Below are 17,500 nucleotides of genomic sequence, written 5' to 3'. Positions count from 1 at the left end.
AGGCGGTTCTTATCTGCTCGGCCGACTGGAACGAAACGATTAACCAGTAATTGAGTTTCCACAACGCAACGATAGCGGTGACCTTGAGCCGCCGGGAAACAAGCAGCACGCCGAAGAAGCCAAAAAGGCGTCCGGCCGCCTTCGATACGAAGCGAAGGAATACATTAAGAAGTCATTAACGCGGTTCAGACACACGAGCCGGCACCAGAGAGGCTCTCCGGGGGGCTCGGCCCGCCTCCCTCTGTAAAGCCCTCTTTGTGATGTACATCTGTCCCTCCACACCAACTGATGTTAAACCGTGTTAGACGGTATTAAATGGTGTTAAATGGTGTTAGACGGTGTTAAACGGTGTTAAATGGTGTTAGACGGTGTTAAACGGTGTTAGATGGTGTTAGACGGTGTTAAACGGTGTTAGATGGTGTTAGACGGTGTTAAACGGTGTTAAACGGTGTTAGAAGGTGTTAAACCGTGTTAGAAGGTGTTAGATGGTGTTAGACGGTGTTAAACGGTGTTAAACGGTGTTAGAAGGTGTTAAATGGTGTTAAACGGTGTTAGACGGTGTTAAATGGTGTTAGACGGTGTTAGACGGTGTTAGATGGTGTTAGACGGTGTTAAATGGTGTTAAACGGTGTTAGAAGGTGTTAGATGGTGTTAAACGGTGTTAGAAGGTGTTAAATGGTGTTAAACGGTGTTAAACGGTGTTAGACGGTGTTAAACGGTGTTAAACGGTGTTAGAAGGTGTTAAATGGTGTTAAACGGTGTTAAACGGTGTTAAATGGTGTTAGACGGTGTTAAACGGTGTTAGACGGTGTTAGACGGTGTTAAACGGTGTTAAACGGTGTTAGATGGTGTTAAACGGTGTTAAACGGTGTTAAATGGTGTTAGACGGTGTTAAACGGTGTTAGACGGTGTTAGACGGTGTTAGAAGGTGTTAGATGGTGTTAGACGGTGTTAGAAGGTGTTAAATGGTGTTAGACGGTGTTAGACGGTGTTAGACGGTGTTAGACGGTGTTAAATGGTGTTAAATGGTGTTAAACGGTGTTAAACGGTGTTAGACGGTGTTAAACGGTGTTAGAAGGTGTTAAATGGTGTTAAACGGTGTTAAACGGTGTTAGACGGTGTTAAACGGTGTTAAACGGTGTTAGAAGGTGTTAAATGGTGTTAGACGGTGTTAGACGGTGTTAAACGGTGTTAGACGGTGTTAGACGGTGTTAAACGGTGTTAAACGGTGTTAGATGGTGTTAAACGGTGTTAAACGGTGTTAAATGGTGTTAGACGGTGTTAAACGGTGTTAGACGGTGTTAGACGGTGTTAGAAGGTGTTAGATGGTGTTAGACGGTGTTAGAAGGTGTTAAATGGTGTTAGACGGTGTTAGACGGTGTTAGACGGTGTTAGACGGTGTTAAATGGTGTTAAATGGTGTTAAACGGTGTTAAACGGTGTTAGACGGTGTTAAACGGTGTTAGACGGTGTTAAATAGTGTTAAATGGTGTTAAATGGTGTTAAACGGTGTTAAATGGTGTTAAATGGTGTTAAACGGTGTTAGAAGGTGTTAGATGGTGTTAAACGGTGTTAGACGATGTTAAATGGTGTTAAACGGTGTTAGACGGTGTTAGATGGTGTTAAACGGTGTTAAATGGTGTTAAACCGTGTTAAACGGTGTTAAACGGTGTTAGATGGTGTTAGACGGTGTTAGACGGTGTTAAACGGTGTTAAACGGTGTTAGATGGTGTTAGATGGTGTTAGATGGTGTTAGACGGTGTTAGACGGTGTTAAACGGTGTTAAACGGTGTTAGATGGTGTTAGATGGTGTTAGACGGTGTTAGACGGTGTTAAACGGTGTTAAACGGTGTTAGAAGGTGTTAAACGGTGTTAAACGGTGTTAGGTGGTGTTAAACGGTGTTAGATGGTGTTAAACGGTGTTAAACGGTGTTAGACGGTGTTAGACGGTGTTAAACGGTGTTAGGTGGTGTTAAACGGTGTTAAACGGTGTTAGACGGTGTTAGACGGTGTTAAACGGTGTTAGGTGGTGTTAAACGGTGTTAGATGGTGTTAGATGGTGTTAGACGGTGTTAGACGGTGTTAAACGGTGTTAGAAGGTGTTAAACGGTGTTAAACGGTGTTAGGTGGTGTTAAACGGTGTTAGACGGTGTTAGACGGTGTTAAACGGTGTTAAACGGTGTTAGACGGTGTTAGACGGTGTTAAACGGTGTTAGGTGGTGTTAAACGGTGTTAGATGGTGTTAGATGGTGTTAGACGGTGTTAGACGGTGTTAAACGGTGTTAAACGGTGTTAGAAGGTGTTAAACGGTGTTAAACGGTGTTAGGTGGTGTTAAACGGTGTTAGACGGTGTTAAACGGTGTTAAACGGTGTTAGACGGTGTTAGACGGTGTTAAACGGTGTTAGGTGGTGTTAAACGGTGTTAGATGGTGTTAGACGGTGTTAAACGGTGTTAGGTGGTGTTAGATGCAATCGGCTGAGGCCGGCATGCGCTCTCGAGACGGCTTCACACAGGGCTGGCGTTAGAGCGCCCCCTGGTGGCGGTCGAAGCGATAAGAAAACGTGCCAACGTCAACCTGAGAGAAAACGGCGATACTTAAAAGACCAGGCTTTTTATATATAAATAAAATATATATAAAAATGTTTACTTTCTATCGCTTCACAACCGACACATGTCTTCTCGTGTTGGCAGGAGGAGCACTAGTTAGCTGTTAGCCGTTAGCTTGTTAGCTGTTCGGCACGGCCCCTCATGTAAACGGGTCAGAGCTATTTTTTCGAAATTTTTTTAGAGAAGTCTTTATGATTTATTTATTTGCGTCAAATCACAACAGCAGTTACCTCGAGGCACTTTTCATAACAAGCGGGTTTAGGTCGTATTTATTCACAGGAACCGACACGTTCCCTCACTAGCGAGCTAGCGCCGCGGCTCCGACGTGTTACAAATCAGCGTTAAATAAAGTTTAGATCATTTACTCCTCCCGGCTCCTCCCGGCTCCTCCCCCTGGCTCCTCCCAGCTCCTCCAAGCTCCTCCCCTGGCTCCTCCCCTCGTGGCAGCATCTCCTGTTCCCTGTCACTCCTCCATCCAACCTTCCTTTTCTCCCGTGCTTATGTTTTCTTCCATCATTCAGTGCTCACTCGTTCATTTTTAAAATAGCTTCCATACATATATAGAGATGTATTTACGGATGATATGTATGGATTCAAACTAGTTTACTTTTTACAGCTCTGGTAGTCATGATTTGTTGTTGTTTGTCCAATTGATCCGCTTGCCGGTTATTAAACTTCCATTTGAAGCCGCATGCAGCTGCCGGTGCAATATCCCACTGAGCTGGTTATGAAGCGACTTCCAGGTCGAACCCTCAGAGCAGCGTGTCGCCGTCGGCCGGTCGATATGTTTACCGGTCGATTAGTTTACCGGTCGATGCGTCGATTCAGCCGCATGAGACCACAACGACGGAGATTATTAGACGGGGTAAATACAACTTCACGCAATATATATATTTGTTCTACTTTTTTCTCTTTGAGTTCGGGTCACGAGAACAAAGTGGCCCCAAAAGTCAAGTTGCATGTCTGATGTAGAACACATTTAAAAGGATTTCCAGATAATTTTGTGTTTATTTGTGTCCATCGTACGAGATGCACTGGTGTGAAAGGGGGAAGATCCTACATCTCCTACATCTCCTACAGCTCCTACACCTCCTACATCTCCTTCAGCTCCTTCAGCTCCTTCAGCTCCTACATCTCCTTCAGCTCCTTCAGCTCCTTCAGCTCCTTCAGCTCCTACACCTCCTACATCTCCTTCAGCTCCTTCAGCTCCTACATCTCCTTCAGCTCCTTCAGCTCCTTCAGCTCCTACATCTCCTTCAGCTCCTTCAGCTCCTACAGCTCCTTCAGCTCCTTCAGCTCCTACATCTCCTTCAGCTCCTTCAGCTCCTACAGCTCCTACATCTCCTTCAGCTCCTTCAGCTCCTACAGCTCCTACAGCTCCTTCAGCTCCTACATCTCCTTCAGCTCCTACAGCTCCTACATCTCCTACATCTCCTTCAGCTCCTTCAGCTCCTACATCTCCTACATCTCCTTCAGCTCCTTCAGCTCCTACATCTCCTACAGCTCCTTCAGCTCCTACAGCTCCTACAGCTTCTACAGCTTCTACAGCTCCTACATCTCCTTCAGCTCCTACATCTCCTTCAGCTCCTACATCTCCTACAGCTCCTACATCTCCTTCAGCTCCTTCAGCTCCTACATCTCCTTCAGCTCCTACAGCTCCTTCAGCTCCTACATCTCCTTCAGCTCCTTCAGCTCCTTCAGCTCCTACAGCTCCTACAGCTCCTTCAGCTCCTTCAGCTCCTACATCTCCTTCAGCTCCTTCAGCTCCTACAGCTCCTACATCTCCTTCAGCTCCTTCAGCTCCTACAGCTCCTACAGCTCCTTCAGCTCCTACATCTCCTTCAGCTCCTACAGCTCCTACATCTCCTTCAGCTCCTTCAGCTCCTACATCTCCTACATCTCCTTCAGCTCCTACAGCTCCTACATCTCCTTCAGCTCCTACATCTCCTTCAGCTCCTACATCTCCTACAGCTCCTACATCTCCTTCAGCTCCTTCAGCTCCTACATCTCCTTCAGCTCCTACATCTCCTTCAGCTCCTACATCTCCTTCAGCTCCTACAGCTCCTACATCTCCTTCAGCTCCTTCAGCTCCTACATCTCCTTCAGCTCCTACATCTCCTTCAGCTCCTACATCTCCTTCAGCTCCTTCAGCTCCTACATCTCCTTCAGCTCCTACATCTCCTTCAGCTCCTTCAGCTCCTACAGCTCCTACATCTCCTTCAGCTCCTTCAGCTCCTACATCTCCTTCAGCTCCTACATCTCCTTCAGCTCCTTCAGCTCCTACATCTCCTACATCTCCTTCAGCTCCTTCAGCTCCTTCAGCTCCTACATCTCCTTCAGCTCCTTCAGCTCCTACAGCTCCTACATCTCCTTCAGCTCCTTCAGCTCCTACATCTCCTTCAGCTCCTACATCTCCTTCAGCTCCTTCAGCTCCTACATCTCCTACATCTCCTTCAGCTCCTTCAGCTCCTACATCTCCTTCAGCTCCTACATCTCCTTCAGCTCCTTCAGCTCATACAGCTCCTACATCTCCTTCAGCTCCTTCAGCTCCTACATCTCCTCCAGCTCCTACATCTCCTGCTCCTCGGCTTGTCTCCCTTCCTCCTCCTCATGTGCCTCTCTGCTCCTCAGGTAATCTCTTTGTCTTTGCTCTCCCAGCTGTTCCAGGAGCTTCACAGTCTGCTCCTTCCAACCTGTTCTCCATCTCCCCGGCTCCCCTCAGTCTCCCAGGTTGCTCTCCGGTACCATTCTTCAGATCTCCGGATGGTTTCTCTCCTTCTAATGAGCCGGAGAGCTTTCTTTCTTTCTCCAGATCAATTCTCTCTTTTTCCCGACTGCCGACTCTTTGTCTTTCCTCCGGTTATTAATGTGTCCATGTTTCATAAACACCGGGCGGTCCTAACGCTGGGAGAGCGTACTGGTCTGTACTGGGTTCAGCCGACGTTCTACAGAAATAACTTTAATTGTCACACGGCAGAATATTATAGATTTTGATGTGTTTGTTTTGCATGCTTATGTATTAGTGCTGTATTGTTCTGTTTATTTAACTGTTTGTTATGTTTGTATCACAATTTCATTATTTTTCATTGTTTAACTTGGACTTATAACAATTTTCTCAGAGTGTCTCTTTGTTCTGCCTCCAAACCAGTGAGCAAAATACCCGCTGACAACAGGGCGAGTATACACACAACACACTCGCTACCCGGACACGTGCACACGCTTGAATGCACCACACACACACACACACACACACACACACACACGGTGTCCTGCTTTAATCCCGGTTCTCCTGAAAAAGGTGCGGATCAAGGGGGTCTGTTTAGGTCCCCGAAGGGAGGAAGTCGTCTCACTATTAATATTCACCACTAATTATGTTGCAGTCGGCGTAAAGCTCAGTGCCGGCTGAGCGTCGGCAAACTTTAAAAATACAATTTAGCATTTAGTGATGATTTTAGAGATTGCCCTGAAGCTTCAGAGGCTCTCAGGGGTCCGACGTGTCAAACTGAACCTCGTGTTGGACACCAGTCGCACAAGTTTGGTGGTTTTTCATTTGTTTTCGTGTCACGTGGTTTTCTTGTGTTTTTCACCGCGACGGCGTGGCGCTGATTGACGTGCACGAAGCGACACGCGGCGAGCTTCAAACGCTTAACGAGATTTTTTTATGCCTTCCCACGAGATCGGGTTGAATCATCCCACGTATATGAATAATACTCATAATCGGTAAGCGCGACCGTCATAGATTCAGTCACGCACAGATCACATCAAAATGAGCACACATTCCAGGTGATAACCTGCCACCCTTATTATTCTTCATCTTCTTCTTCTTGAAGCTCACATAACCTCCTTCCACTCTTTATCTTTAGCATCACTTCCTTGTGTGTGGTCTCTGAGATATGAGGGGGGGGGGGGGGGGGGGGGGGGGGCTCTCTCCACCTTCTCTTTTCTTTCCACACATTTATTTCTGCTGAATCTGAAACACATCGGCCCAAAGAATCCAAAGAATCCAGAACCGAACCATAAATAATAAATAAATAAAAGAAAAAACGCACATGGCAGGAGACGCCATCACCGAGTGGACAAGTAGGCAGGGCTGGATGTATATGTACCTGCACAGTGCACGTAACATTTAAAAAATCAACTTACTGGTCCAAAAGATGTCAGAGACTTCTCCTCTTCTTCTGAAAACTAGCCCACGATTCATCATATTTAATGCCACCTCGACCGGCTGCAGACAATGATGCAAACACATCCATGCATCAGCATTAACAGTGCATCATATGCATGATTATGTATTACAGGGACTTTTACTTGTTTTGATACTTTCATTTTGCTCACAATACTTCTGTACTAGGATTATTTTTAATGCACTTGTATTTCTACATTAATACATAGAGGATCTCGACGCTTCTTTCCACCACCGGCTGTGTTTTTGTTTGGGCAGATCTTTATTGGAGGATTGTGTTTGCACATTCAACATTGTGTGCTATCACAATAATAAAGAAACACCCACATGACCACACAGCCTCTGTTTGAAGGGACGCACACACACCTGTGTTCAGCTTATAGATATGAAATCCATTCATCTAAACGTTACATTAAACAATGTTCTACGCTAATAAGCTTCTTTTTCTTTCTTTTTTATTAACGTTGCGTCACAACAACGACCTTTTTTTTGTTCGATGGCCGATGGAGAAATATGAATTTACCAGAATGTCGTAAATGTCTCACTTGACTGGAGTCACGTAGACGAGGACAGCGGACCCCCGGACTCTGGTTACGAAGTCTTTTTAAAAAAAACGCCGGTGTCCCAGTCCCGACCGCGTCCGGAGGTTTGATGCCCAGAGCGAAGGAGGTTTTTTTTCTGCCCAAAAGGCCAACTCCTCCCCCTGTGGGCGCAAAGTCAAGTTAGCTCTTGTCACGAATTATATATATTTTCAAAATAGTTGCTGCTGAATTTTCTTTCCGATTGACTGACTGCAAACTGACAATCGGCTACTTGTTGCGAATAATAATAATAATAATGATCATAATAATGGGCGGAACATGATCCTTTTTAGCTTCACCTTTTCACACAGCCTTTTCATTTATTTTTGTTCTCTGTGCAAAATAAGGATTATTTATTGTGTGCTTGATACTTATCCCGTAAGAATGAACAGATACCACTCTTATATATCGTATTTCTTAAACCTGCTCTGCCCATGCATGCAGCATATGGAGATACTTCAGTATACCTACAGTATCTCTTCCTGCCACCCCTGCAGAGCAAAGGTCGCCTGAGCCCCCCCCCCCCCCCCCCCCCCCCCGCGTTCCACCTCGTGGGTGGAAATTGGATCCCATGGTTTTGGTGTAAAGGAGAGATTATCAGGGATTACAGCATCAGATAATCAGTAAAGCCAGCAAAGCGCATGCAACTGGAGAATATACGCATTTGTCTTTATTGCAACAAATGGAAATGCGGTCACATAGGCCGTGCACGGCGTCATCGGCGTCATCGGCGTATCGGCGTATCGGGCGAAGGACGGGCTGCGTTTGGAGCGCGAGCGACCGGAAACAACGGTCCAATCTGCCCGGCATACGACTTCCACAACCTGCGTACGACTTCCACAACCTGCGTACGACTTCCACGACCTGAGTACGACTTCCACGACCTGCGTACGACTTCCACGACCTGCGTACGACTTCCACGACCTGCGTACGACTTCCACGACCTGCGCACGACTTCCACGACCTGCGTACGACTTCCACGACCTGCGTACGACTTCCACGACCTGCGCACGACTTCCACAACCTGCGCACGACTTCCACAACCTGCGCACGACTTCCACAACCTGCGCACGACTTCCACGACCTGCGTACGACTTCCACGACCTGCGCACGACTTCCACAACCTGCGCACGACTTCCACAACCTGGGTACGACTTCCACGACCTGTGTACGACTTCCACGAACTGCATACGACTTCCACGAACTGCATACAACTTCCACGACCTGGGTACGACCTTTCACGACCTGCTTACGACCTTCCACGACCTGCATACGACTTCCACGAACTGCGTACGACCTGCCACGACCTGCGTACGACTTCCACGACCTGCGTACGACTTCCACGACGTGCGTACGACTTCCACGACCTGAGTACGACTTCCCTGACCTGCGTACAACTTCCACGACCTGCGTACGACTTTCCTGACCTGCGTACGACCTTCCACGACCTGCGTACGACTTCCACGACCTGCGTACGACTTCCACGACCTGAGTACGACTTCCACGACCTGCGTACAACTTCCACGACCTGCGTACAACTTCCACGACCTGCGTACGACTTCCCTGACCTGCGTACGACCTTCCACGACCTGCGTACAACTTCCACGACCTGAGTACGACTTCCACGACCTGCGTACAACTTCCACGACCTGCATACGACTTGCACGACCTGCGTACGACCTTCCACGAACTGCGTACGACTTCCACGAACTGTGGACGACTTTCACGACCTGCATACGACTTCCACGAACTGTGTACGACTTCCACGACCTGCATACGACTTCCACAAACTGCGTACGACCTTCCACGAACTGCTTACGACTTCCACCACCTGCGTACGACCTTCCATGACCTGCGCACGACTTCCACAACCTGCGTACGACTTCCACGACCTGAGTACGACTTCCACGACCTGAGTACGACTTCCACGACCTGTGTACGACTTCCATGACCTGCATACAACTTCCACAACCTGCGTACGACTTCCACGACCTGTGTACGACTTACACGACCTTCGCACGACTTCCACAACCTGCGTACGACTTCCACGACCTGCATACAACTTCCACGACCTGCGTACAACTTCCACGACCTGTGTACGACTTACACGACCTTCGCACGACTTCCACAACCTGTGTACGACTTCCACGACCTGCATACAACTTCCACGACCTGCGTACGACCTTCCACAAACTGCATACGACTTCCACGAACTGCGTACGACCTTCCACAAACTGCATACGACTTCCACGACCTGCGTACGACCTTCCACAAACTGCATACGACTTCCACGACCTGCATACAACTTCCACGACCTGGGTACGACTTCCACGACCTGTGTACGACTTCCACGAACTGCATACAACTTCCACGACCTGGGTACGACCTTTCACGACCTGCATACGACTTCCACGAACTGCATACGACTTCCACGAACTGCGTACGACCTTCCACGACCTGCATACAACTTCCACGAACTGCGTACGACCTTCCACGACCTGCATACGACTTCCACGAACTGCATACGACTTCCACGACCTGCCTACAACTTCCACGACGTGCGTACGACTTCCACGACCTGAGTACGACTTCCACGACCTGCGTACAACTTCCACGACCTGCGTACGACTTCCCTGACCTGCGTACGACCTTCCACGACCTGCGTACGACTTCCACGACCTGAGTACGACTTCCACGACCTGCGTACAACTTCCACGACATGCGTACGACTTCCCTGACCTGCGTACAACCTTCCACGACCTGCGTACGACTTCCACAACCTGCGTACGACTTCCACGACCTGCGTACGACTTCCACGAACTGTGTACGACTTCCACGACCTGCATACGACTTCCACAAACTGCGTATGACCTTCCACGAACTGCATACGACTTCCACGACCTGCGTACGACTTCCACGACCTGCGTACGACTTCCAAGACCTGTGTACGACTTCCACAACCTGCGTACGACCTTCCACGACCTGCGTACGACTTCTACGACCTGCGTACGACTTCCACCACCTGCGTGAAGTAACGCGGCACTTCATTTTCACCACGGGGGAAAGAAGTGCTGCTTCCACCTTCTTATCGGGATGCAGACTTGCATCGGACCGGGCGAGCACGAAATGTGTCTTGACGCACACAGAGGGAAGGAAAGAAAAGAAACATGAATTCAAAACGACACAATTGAAGAAGAAGAAGAAGACGTGTTGTTGATCCGGCGACCTCAACCTGTCCGCTTCGATCTCACCGCAAGGAGAGAGACCCACCATCTATATATATTTAGATATTCCCGGTGTCACCGTTTTGCACACAGGGGGACTCAAGCGTAGATTATTTACTGACCGGACTCTGGCTTCAGGGGCAGACCGGGGCTGAGCTCGAGGAGCACTGACGATCATAAAAACAACAGCTGCAAACGCCGGGATGCATCGAGGAAGAACGGGAAGCGCACACACACACACTGTGAGTCAACCACAAGAACAAGACACAGCGGTCAGCGCGCACTACGCTCTGGAGGCTTTGATCCTCATCTTTGTTGTGAACAGAATTATTAATTAGATTAATCTATTCGGTCTTATGAAGGGCTACAGTGATGACGCCTGTAACTCATCTGCTTTTCTTCTTCAGAAGTGGATTAAATCCACGATATCATCCACCAATCTTCTGTCGGTGACCTTGAGTTCTTCCCCTCATCGAGAACCTTTCGCTGTCATAACTCGTGCTAACTCGTGCTGCACGTTATTTCTCTTCGTGCCCGTGAAGGATAACGACCAGGGAGGAAGCGTCCCGTTCACGACCACCGGCTCCGTCCACAGATGGCGAGCGAGGCGGTCTTGGCCCCCCCGGGCCATCTGCCGCAGGGCTTGCACCACCTCCTCTTTCACCACACTTTGCCAATCCAATGTATAAAACCACAGTGGGACGCAGTCGCCAGCCGGTCACCAGCCTGAGTAGAAGTGAGGGAGGTTCTCTCTTGTCTTTCAGCTCCTCTTAGATATCTAAGACCACCAGCGGCCTCGGGCCAGATGTCAGCGAGCTACGGTGCCGCCTCTCATTTTAAAGAGGGTTTTCTTTTTCATCCGAGCTGTAAACTAAATCACGTGACTGCGTCCTGCGATCAAACACATCAATGCATCAATGCATCAATGCCGGTGTGACTATTGATCAACTATTTGAAGTAGCATTCCATGGTAGCCTTGTTTTAAAATCAGCCCTGATCGCTCTGAGATCGACGGTTTTGGGATCTACGTCGTGAAATAAAAGAATATAAATGTATAAATATAAAGGAGAACAGGCGAATTTTGTAAACTTTCATGCGCGTCTAAAAATACGCTATCGGCTGCACGGACGTCTCCTTCTGTGTGGACGTTCTCGCCCTCGTCAGTGTGGGTTCTCTCCAGGTGTTCCTGCTTCCTCCCAAAAGACATGCAGCTCAGGGTAATTGATTCCCGAGAGTGTGAACGTGAGCGTGAAAGAAAGAATAAAGCCCTATGATAGTCCAGTCCAGGGTGAAGCCTGCCTTTGCCCCCCCCCCCCCCCCCCCCCCCTCATCCCACACTTGCCCCCATGTGGGGATTAACTTGGCAATAATTATATATTTCTATCCGTCACAATTGCAATTTAAACCGCACGACGACAGGATTGTGGGCGAGCACGTATTTGATTGGTCAGCGCACATGAGTATTGTGTGATTGTGTGTGTGTGTGTGTGTGTGTGTGTGTGTGAGAGGAAGTGGTGGGTCGTCCGACAGGGAGGCGTTTGATGAATGTGTTCCGGCTTCCTGCCATGGCCCTGCTGATTAGCCCCGCCCCCCACCCCCTTCCTCTCTTCCTCCTTCTGTTTCATGGATTGTGGTCCATTCCTACTACTAATACTCATTATTCATACATTGTCATATTCATGTAATGTGTTTATGTAACTCTGTAATGTTGGAGTTTTTCCTGATCCGATGTGAGGTCAAAGGTCAGGGATGTCGTATGTGTGCAAATTGTAAAGCCCTCTGAGGGGAGTTTGGAATTTGTGGCATTGGGCTCGAGTTGAATTGTTCCTCCAAAGGTCACGGCACCGGCTTGACCTCCCCTACGCTCTCTTGACTGCATAGAAACCCAAAGCCAGCATATTGACCACGGCCCCCCCCCCCCCCCCCCCCCCCCCCCCCCCCTCCCCTTCTGACCGCAGGAATCACGTAATCGATGTCGGTCTTGAAAAAACAACACATTCCCCCAGTGTGCGGTCAATCGATTTGAAAAATGAGTCGCGGCCTCGAAAGAAAATCGACTGTCATTTGGTCGAAAAAAAGTGGTTCTGATTGATCTGCTGCTGCAAAAAAGAAACAAAAGCTAAAAGGAACTAAATAGCAAAACATCCAAACTTGAATAAGAAGATCCATTCCAACTTCCTAAAGAGGTTCAGGGTGTGCAGGTTGAGTGGATCCGGTCTGCGGTGCCTTTGTCGAGGTTGAGAGAAAGTTTATCCTAAACATTGTCGGGTTTTTTGAAATTGTGTTTTTTTGGAAAGGTACACGGTGTTAAAAACATATGTATTCATGTGTATATTAACACGCACAAGTAAATGGTCAAACGTGGATTATTGGGCTCAAGTTGAACGTCTAAGGGATGAATTAACAGAGTGATGAGATCCCGTAGGAACGGAGAGAAGCATGCAAACAACAAACAACAATAAACAGAGTGTATTAGTCTGAAGACTTTGTTGTGATGTCTAATAAAACCTATTAAAAAAAACTAATAGTGTTCAAACCAATTGTTTTTTCTTGTTGTTTTTTGGCCTTAACCTGCAGGCCTGACCGACCTCCTCAGACTGGGTCTTTCCCAGTTAGAGACGTACTGGTCCATTGAAATAACCTCTACATTAATGGTCTTCCTTCAATCAGAAGACCGGTGGTTCGATCCCCCCCGTCTCCATGCCGGTGTCTCCTTGGGCAAGACACTTAAACCCCAAATTGCTCCCGTATCTGTGCCTATGGTGTCTGAATGTGTGTATTAATGTCATTTAGTCCTGGTGGGCGTGGAGCCATCCGTCTATGAATGGGTGAATGATGTCATGCAGTGTTAAAACGGGCTTTTTGTGGTCGTACAGACGAGTAAAGCGCTTTCCAATAAGAGGGCTTTCAGTAGAGGAACCTAGAACCTACCCAGAGGAACGTGCATGGTGAAGTGGTACTAAAAGTGGTCCCGGTAATGACCCACGATGCTGTTTTTTTTTAATTAACTCTGTAACGATGATCCGGCAGCGTTCTCACACCACGTCGGTCGCTCACCTTCCCTTTGATGACGCCGCCTGTCAGTCACGCAGACACGAGGAAAAAGACGAGGCGCCCCGCGCCGCCTGTCGGCTGGTGTTTAATGGCGCCATAAGTCGGGAGGGTCAACGGAGGTCACGCCATCCGACCCACGTGTGCAAACGGTCCGCGCTCATAGTCGATATACTGTCTGCGTCACGTACAATATCACACGCTATTAACGCAAGTCGGTGTCCCGAATAGTGACACCGATGATGAGCGTCGTTCTGCCGCCGTCGGCGTGATGGATGCAGCGATGCGTCTCTCCGGGATGTTTAACTGCCATCATTCAGGCTCGGGGCTTCATTTGCTTGACGGGCAGATTAATCTCCGATGAGTCGCCGAGAACTCGTCAACCTCCCAACGAGACGGAGGATATTCAACGTTGTGTGATGAGGAGGATCGTTGACCACGTAGCCTTTACAGCATGTTAATGTCCTGTTCAAAGTGCATATTAGCATATATATATATATATATATATATATAGTATCTTAACTTCTAAAGCAGTGCAGACCATTTCAAAGCTGCGATGCAGAGGATTCAGATCATTAATAAAGCAGCAAACGGCTAACAGACCCTCCGGTAAACACCGTTAGCTCTGTTTGCACTGCTAGCTGCTAGCTAACGTAGAGGAGAAGATGAAGCAGGTGGAGGAGAGGATGAAGCAGGTGGAGGATGAAGCAGGTGGAGGAGAGGATGAAGCAGGTGGAGGATGAAGCAGGTGGAGGAGAGGATGAAGCAGGTGGAGGATGAAGCAGGTGGAGGATGAAGCAGGTGGAGGAGAGGATGAAGCAGGTGGAGGAGAGAATGAAGCAGGTGGAGGATGAAGCAGGTGGAGGATGAAGCAGGTGGAGGATGAAGCAGGTGGAGGATGAAGCAGGTGGAGGAGAGGATGAAGCAGGTGGAGGAGAAGGAGAAGCAGGTGGAGGAGAGGATGAAGCAGGTGGAGGATGAAGCAGGTGGAGGAGAGGGAGAAGCAGGTGGAGGGAGAAGCAGGTGTGTGACGTAGTGTGTGATGAAAATACGATACTTTGATTAAAGATAATACGACAGCGTTGCTTTTGACCTTTTAACCGCGGCTTTAATTTCACGAGTGGCGGTCATCAAAAATAGGCGTGACGCAAAAAAAAAGGTTGTTTTAATAGAGATGGTGAATCAATCACGGAACCGGGGGGGGGGGCGGGGCTTTAACTCCACGGACGCGTGCATCATAAACACACATCGGGGGCCTACGAGCCGCATTATGACCACGACTCTGGCGACGCACGGCCTCACAGATGGATTGTGGGTATTTTAATCAACAAGCGAGGAGGGGCTCTGGAGAATAATGCGCGATAAGCCCCCCGTCTCTCAACCACCTGCTACGCTTAGGTGTGTGTGTGTGTGTGTGTGTGTGTGTGTGTGTGTGTGTGTGTGTGTGTGAACAGCGCAGGGGGCGTGATGTAAATGGGATTCACTGAAGGAGTAAACAAGCCGTTTCTTTTCCGACGGCGTACGTCACACCACACGCCGTCAGGTTGGCAAAACACGCACAACTCGGGAGATTGGAATCTCGTCGTCGCCGTCGGAGACGATATTATCAATTCATAAACAATACAGCAGGGTCTAATACAAGATTTAAATGGTGCTTTTAATGTTTAATATAATGTTCATATTTAAGATTTAAGATAAGAGCAACAGTATCTGTTCTGCATGTTCTCTTCAGGGGTTTGATTTTTAATTTTAAAGACTTTACTTTGAGGATTATTAAGCGCAATCAGAAATGGGATATTAAAACACGCGGCTACGTGACGAGCAGGAGGCCCCGTGAGAAAGGGGGAGGAGTCAAATCTGACGGCCATCTTTTGTGTTTTTTTCTCTCCTTCAAACGGACTCATTTCCACATTATAGGAGAAGGAAAGAGAGAATTAATATAGGAGAGAATTAATATAGGAGAAGGAAAGAGAGAATTAATATAAGAGAGAATTAATATAGGAGAAGGAAAGAGAGAATTAATATAGGAGAGAATTAATATAGGAGAAGGAAAGAGAGAATTAATATAGGAGAGAATTAATATAGGAGAAGGAAAGAGAGAATTAATATAGGAGAAGGAAAGAGAGAATTAATATAGGAGAGAATTAATATAGGAGAAGGAAAGAGAGAATTAATATAAGAGAGAATTAATATAGGAGAAGGAAAGAGAGAATTAATATAAGAGAGAATTAATATAGGAGAAGGAAAGAAAGAATTAATATAGGAGAAAGAAAGAGAGAATTAATATAGGAGAAAGAAAGAGAGAATTAATATAGGAGAAAGAAAGAGAGAATTAATATAGGAGAAAGAAAGAGAGAATTAATATAGGAGAGAATTAATATAGGTGAAAGAAAGAAAGAATTAATATAGGAGAAAGAAAGAGAGAATTAATATAGGAGAAAGAAAGAGAGAATTAATATAGGAGAGAATTAATATAGGCAAAGGAAAGAGAGAATTAATATAAGAGAGAATTAATATAGGAGAAGGAAAGAGAGAATTAATATAAGAGAGAATTAATATAGGAGAAGGAAAGAGAGAATTAATATAAGAGAGAATTAATATAGGAGAAGGAAAGAAAGAATTAATATAGGAGAAAGAAAGAGAGAATTAATATAGGAGAAAGAAAGAGAGAAATAATATAGGAGAGAATTAATATAGGAGAAGGAAAGAAATAATTAATATAAGAGAGAATTAATATAGGAGAAGGAAAGAAAGAATTAATATAAGAGAGAATTAATATAAGAGAGAATTAATATAGGAGAAGGAAAGAGAGAATTAATATAGGAGAGAATTAATATAGGAGAAGGAAAGAGAGAATTAATATAGGAGAGAATTAATATAGGAGAAGGAAAGAAAGAATTAATATAAGAGAGAATTAATATAGGAGAAGGAAAGAAAGAATTAATATAAGAGAGAATTAATATAGGAGAAGGAAAGAAAGAATTAATATAAGAGAGAATTAATATAAGAGATAATTAATATAGGAGAAGGAAAGAGAGCCAGATGGCAAATGCACCAGCGGCTATGGAGGTTTTGACTCTCTAAAATCTCTCATATCAATGTCCGCTTCCTACCGGCGTGAGAACAGGAAGTCAGCGGTAGAGAAGTGAAGGCCCGCCTCTTGCTCTATCCGATTGGCTGCCTGGGCCAACGTGTGACATTGACGAGCGGGTGCGATGCGTACGTTCTTTTTTTTTTTACGCGTCCGTCTAGAAAAGAACAAAAAAAGAAGCAAAATGCGACGATTCTTTCATTCGGGAAACGATTCATCGATTTTTAGAAAATCGTCCTTCAATCAGAGGATCGGCGGTTCGATTCCCCGGAGCTCCGCTATAGTCCATGTCGATGTGTCCAATCAGCGTATATATGAATGGCCGCGAATGGGCGAGCGATGACGAGTCGTGGTGAAGGGCTTCGTGCGGTCGGGAGCAAAACGCTCTCCGATAACGAGTTCCATTGAGCGTTAACGAAGCACACGAGACGGACGCTCAATAATCCGTCCAATCAGCACAACGATCAACACTTTGACCTTCGCGCTTCACGATATATCGACCAACACGACACATGTGTCAAATGTGAGAATGTTTTCAAAGTCGAGCGGCATTTTTCACTTTGTTTTTCTGACACTTTATTGTTGAAGACGTGGAGAAAATAATCGAGAAAATGTTGAAATTATTAAATAATAATTTAAAATACACATTAAAAGAGGGAGAACTTACAGTAAATACACAATAGCAACAATAAATAAACAAAAACAAAACAGATAAAAATGTAAAATTATTTTTTTTACGAACTTGCATTGCCACTTTATACAT

Source organism: Cyclopterus lumpus, chromosome 7 (genome assembly GCF_009769545.1).
Source record: "Cyclopterus lumpus isolate fCycLum1 chromosome 7, fCycLum1.pri, whole genome shotgun sequence".
NCBI classification, from domain to species: Eukaryota; Metazoa; Chordata; class Actinopteri; order Perciformes; family Cyclopteridae; genus Cyclopterus; species Cyclopterus lumpus.
Note: the sequence above shows the minus strand (reverse complement) of the source record.